The sequence below is a fragment of the Propithecus coquereli genome, unplaced genomic scaffold, assembly GCF_000956105.1.
Source record: "Propithecus coquereli isolate 6110/MARCELLA unplaced genomic scaffold, Pcoq_1.0 Scaffold49, whole genome shotgun sequence".
Taxonomy (NCBI): domain Eukaryota; kingdom Metazoa; phylum Chordata; class Mammalia; order Primates; family Indriidae; genus Propithecus; species Propithecus coquereli.
Window position 1 is genome coordinate 3,070,034 of NW_012150729.1, and position 6,000 is coordinate 3,076,033.

The window sequence follows — 6,000 nt, forward strand, 5'->3', positions numbered from 1 at the left end:
TTTTTTTTTTTTTTTTTTTTGAGGCAAAGTCTCTCTCTGTCGCCCTGGCTAGATTGCAGTGGTGTCATCATAGCTCACAGCAACCTCAAACTCCTGGGCTCAAGCTATCCTCCTGCCTCAGCCTCCAGAGTAGCTGAAATTACACATGTAGGAGCACCCCACCACGCCCGCCCAATTTTTTCTATTTTTAGTAGAAACAGGTCTTGTTCTTGCTCAGGCTGGTCTGGAACTCATGGCCTAAAGCGATCTCCGCCCCCTTCCCCTTCACCCCCACCGCCTGGGCCTCCCAGAGAGCTAATATTGTTCACTTTTGAATGGCACTGAGAGGCTGAATGTCTGGATTCACGCTCCGCAGGGCATTTCCAGCTTGTCTTGCAGGCTTACCTTTTCATCACGGTGCCAAAAATAATAGTACTGACACTTACATAAAGCGTGACTTTTCCCCAGGTGTTGCTCTAAGCATTTTCTGTGTTTGTTTCACAGGGAGAAAGCCTGTGCACAGAGAGGTTAAGTAACTTGGCCAAGTCATTCAGCTTGGAAGTTGTGGAGCCCAAATTCAGAGTTCATGTTCTTAATCACTACTGCACATGACCTCTCATCTTTCAGTCTTGTAAAGAGTTTTGAAGAAGAGAAATAGGTCACCTATGGCTTCTCTCTCCCCATCTCTCTCCATTGTGCCCTGTGGGGTTGTTCATTCTTTCATTCTTTCCCACATCCTTCCATTGATTCCACTGATCCACAGATATATGAGAGCTTTCAGGGTGCCAGATTCTGTTCTAGGTGCTGGAGATAAAGTGGGACAAGAGAGGTGAGATCTGGACTGTTGGCACTGTTGGTGTAAAATACACAGGTAACCATTGCCTTTAGGGCCTCCCCGTGACTACTTCCTGTCTAGAGGATAAGAACTCCCACCCTCTAGAAGTCCTCTTCAGCTTGTTGGCTGCAGCAGAAAAGCAAAGCCTCTCTGTCCAAAGAGGTAAAAGATTAAAAATGCCAAGTCCTAAGTGGCATTAACACATGATTATAAGTAAGCTTGTTTCATCCCTAATTTCCAATTCAGACTTTGCCTTTGAACTCTTTTTCCCCTTGCTCACTAGTTGCTTATAGTACATAAATGTCCTCACTCACTGCCAACTCCAGAGGCTCAAACTGAACTCTTTATCTTCTCCAGTAGCCCCACCCCACTAATCTCAGATAATCTCTATCTTCATTAAAAGTGGATCTTCATCCACCACTCACAAAAACTAAAAATTCAATCATTGTAGTTTTTCTTCTCCACTCTCCTCCTACATTCACTTGGCCACCAATTTCTTTCAATTCTGCCTTTGCTAAGTATCTATCAAATGCATCTCCTCCTCCCTCTTTTAACTACTGAAGAAGGTGAGTCAGCATTTCCTGGAACTTGTGAGCTGGTTCTATGAAGAGTCCAGCAAAGACTACAGGGAGTGGTGTCATATAGGGCCTCAGTGCTGTCCTCTGCTCTTGGCAGTTTGGGTGCTCAGCAATGGTGGTAGCCACATCTGCCTTGGTGAAGGAAGTCCATGTGGTTGAGACTGTGCTTAACCTCCATGCCTGTGCCAGGCTCTGTGCTTTCGGCAAGCCCCAGAGAAGCTGGCGGGAGGTTGGCTGACATCCACAGGACAAATCATCTTGTTCTCTGGAGGGCATTCCATAAAACACAAATATCTTCACACTCCGTGCCCACTTCAAGAGACTCTTTCCCATGCCTCCCCCACCTCGACCTCTTTGTTGCCAGTCTTTCAATTGTGTTTTTCCCAAGTCCTTACGGAACCAGCTGGCCAACACATTAGGCCACCACTTATGAGTCAGTGTAGCTCTTACATCAGGCCATGTCTTTCCTTGCAAAATGGAAAAGCAGATGTACTACCCAAAGTTCTGTCCATCAGTAAGATTTCCCTTTCTCCTGTATTGCAGGGCATCCCTGAGAGGGTGTTCAATGCAGAGCCATCTACTAATTACCAGTGCCAACTTACTTTGCATAAGGCTGACTCTTCTCCCTCTTCTGTAGGCCTGCTTCTAGGAAACACCACACAGAGCTGTTAGGTCCATAGTGAGGGATTCTGGGTCTCCTAGGGACAAAAGTGGGTGCTGTTGCCTTGGGGCAATTGCCCCACCTAGGAAGAAAAACAAGAGTGGGCCCCAGGTCCCCATGCATCCTACCCCACCCTAATCCTTTCCATACCTAGGGGAGGAGGAAATACCCTACGAATCTGCCAATCATAAATAACTTAGCACTCCAGCTGCAAAAGAATGCAGAGGACTCTCTAGCCCACGGGCCAAGCAGCATAGGTACCACAGAGTCTGGAAATTGACCAAGAACAACACTTATGTGTAATTATGCAGCTCCCAACTGTCCAATCAAATGGTTCCATGGTGACATCTGAGCCACTAGGGAGGTCCCAATCTGGGCACTATAAAACAAGATGCAGACCATAACCAAGTCCCTTTTTGGGCCCTTCCTTTTGTTCTCCCTTTGCTGTGACAATGGGTCTGGTTGTGACAATGGGTCTGGCCATCATCTGTGGCATATATGCCATGCTCTGTAAACCTATATCTTACTCTTGACCTATAATCCTATCTTTCTCTCCCCAATAAACCTCATTTTCGTGCTGCCTTACTTTGGTGTGTCTGGTCATTCTTCGGCCATGAGCTCACTGAGAATCGACCATTTTCACACTGAAACCTGACAGAGCTATGGGCGTGTGTTGAGGGAGAGATGCTGAAGCAGTGGGAGAAGGCAACATTTGGTCTAAGTTCTCTGTGTCTGTGAATTTCTTGTGCCTTGTGGACCTGCTGGGTTTATCTCCCATAGCATATATATACGAGTTTCACTTAATAGAATGTTACTGCACATGCCCAACTTCATCTTCTGGTGGATCAGGTAACATCTAGTTCATTATGAGTAGCTAGGTTATAGAGTTACTTGATGTTAAGGGTTGAATTGTGTCCCCCCCAAAAAATATATTGGAACCTTAACAGCCAGGTCTTTAGAAGGTGACCATATGTGGAGATAAGGTCTTTATAGAAGTAATCAAGTTAAAATGAGGCCTTTAGGGTGGGCCCAAATCCGGTGTGACTTGTGTTCTTATAAAAAGGAGAAATTGGTGCTGGGAGTTCGTGAGTCTCCCAACAAATCATGTCCCAGGCAGGAATGTCACAAGAGACTGGAAATAAAGGAGACAGAGACAAAGTAGAGATTAAAGTGACGGGGAAATCCAGGGTCCTGCAGCATTCCCATGAGCCAGGAGGCCACAGGTGGAGTCCCGCATCAGCATTTATTCTTTCAGCAAACAATTATTATCAGTCACCGATTTACATGTACATATCATGAGTTTAAATTTCGAGGTCTCCCAAAGTAACAATAAACTAGCTAAGTATACACAAGTTAAAGATAAAATCATGAATCAGCAGTAAAGTGTATAATCCAAATGGGAACAAAGAGACCATGTACTTCTTTCTACTTTATCTAGTTCCTCCTTTACTGAGACATGAACTCAGGAGATAGGAACATTGCCCCAGGCTTAGAATAGCAAATTGATCTTATCTGCTGGGCTGACATCCTTTGATCATTCTCTCCACCTTCAGATATCAAGCTGGTCTGTGGGTCCATTTTGCAGACATTCAGGCTGTAGCCCTCAGGCTTCAAGGCGGGGTCCGTTTACAGACATCCCTGAATGTGACTGAATAGTCACTGTCTATTGCAGCCAGCCTCCAAGATATCCCCCAAAGTTTTAGGATAATTTATTAAAACTAATAAATTGGCAAAGAGAGTAAGGCTTTGCTTTAAAACCCTAGGCATCTCCCTGTGATTCTCCTACTGGGGCTTGCCCGAGGCTCCATTCAGTATCTCTGGCTGCCACAGACATTTTTAATAACTATTGTGTTTGTCAGGTCATAAAATCCAAGAAGTGGGTGTGGGGGCCAAAACTTCCCCTTCGCCCTCTGAAGGTTCGCTGAAAAATGCACTCACAAAAGGCAGATTAACTGGAGAAAAAGCGTACAAATTTATTAACCCGTACACAGGGAAAATCACAGAGTGATTACCCAGCCCCGAATGGGGTCAAGGTTCAGATCCTGGCAAAGCAGCTATGGTGGCAAAACAGATATGGCAGGGGTGAGGAATTCTGTTGAGGTGCAATAGATGATTACTAGGGAGAAAGAATGGATCATCTGGATCATAGGGGATTCACTTGTAAGTAGTTCTCTTTGGAATTTGAATGACCTGAGAGACAGACATTATTTTATGAAAGGGGCTGTTCAGGTGTGGTTATGTTTTTGGTCTTCTTTTAGTGAGATAACTGAGAGGAGGAGAACAATTATTCTCCTTCGTGGGTCTGGACTTCAGGCAGGTAAAGGAACACCTTCATAGTATGCTTTGGGAGAGAAGGTGGGGAGAAATGTCAGAGAGACTTTGAGGCTTCTTCAGTTCGGCATGTCAAAGCACCATATTTTGGGGTATCGGTTTCTGAGCTCCAATACAGGGCAACTTGCACTATAACCTAGACTTGCAGAGCCATCTCTTACTCCAGGCTCCATCCAAAACAGACAGCCTTATAGGTTACTGAGTAAATGATCGGAGAAGTACACTCAATTGTGGTGTCTCCAAAATCCAGAGTTCTGGCAAATATTGCCCCTCTCTGTGGTGGGTATACAAGATATAGTGACTTATCTTTCACATTCAGAAGGGATATTTTGACATGTTCCAGATCACTGAATTCCTTGAAACTACAAAATTTTCATGGGTTTTATCCTCTACCTTGTGCCCACATTTATCTTACTAAAGCCTGTAAGGAACTCACTACTTCCCGTTTACCAGGTCCATTTAGCATAATGTCACCAATGTAATGTTCTGTGCGGTATCAAGATAACCAAGGTTTTGGGAGACTATATTATGACACAGAGCAAGAAAGCTGACATAGCCGCAGATAAGATGGTGAAAATATACTGTTGTCCCAGGTGAAGGCAAATTATTTTAGATACTTCTAATTAGACTTAAGGAGAAAAAGTGAAGTGTTTGCAGGTTAATAGACCCAGATGCTAGGACTGTATTGTTTGATCCAGTAAAGTTACCACATGTGAAATGGCAGCTGAGATTGATCCATGGTCATTTTCCATGGTCTGTATTCCTTTTGCACAAGCCAAACAGGCAAGCGAATTGAGTATGGGATAGAGTACTATCACCTCTGCATCTTTCAGGTTTTTACATAGTGCCACTAATCTCTGCACTTACCCAGGGATGCAGTCTTACTTTTAGTTTTCCATATCGGTGTGAAGGGACGGTACTAGGGGATTCCACTTGGCTTTTCCTACCTTAATCTGTCCTCATGGGTGAGGGAATAAATGAGCCAAGGAATGTAGGCAGCCTCTAGGAGCTGAAAAAAGGCAAGGAAACAGGTTCTCCCCCGGAGTTCCAGAAGGAATGGAGCCTTGATGACACTTTGATTTTAGCTCAGTTGGGCCTATTTAAGACTTCTGACCTCTGCAACTATAAGATAATCAGTTTGTGTTGTTGTAAGCCACTCAGTTTGTGGTAATTTGTTACAGTAGCAATAAGAAAACGGTGATGTTTTAACTCCATAGAAATTAGCATAAACCCAGGGCTAGTAGTATTCGATAACTCTAGGGAGGTTTGGATATGTTCCTTTTCACAGGGAATTTTCAAATTTAGCTGTATGTCATGTGTCTTTCTGGGAAAGGCTTGGAAGAAAATTTAAGGTAAGTATTCCGACAGCATTTTAGGGTCTTTCCTCAAAAAGATCTGACCTCCATTTCCAACAAGATATGCTGGCTCTATCAACTGGTTTGAGTCTGGGAACTTGGTAAGAAGCCATGAATTCCTGTAATGAAAACTTACAGTCAGATTTCTGCCCACTAGACCTAGAATTTTTCTGATTGTGGAGATCTCCATAATTTAGAATTATCTGGCCATAATTTAGAATGCTGCCCATCTACTCCATTCTTAAATCCCCTGTGATAAAT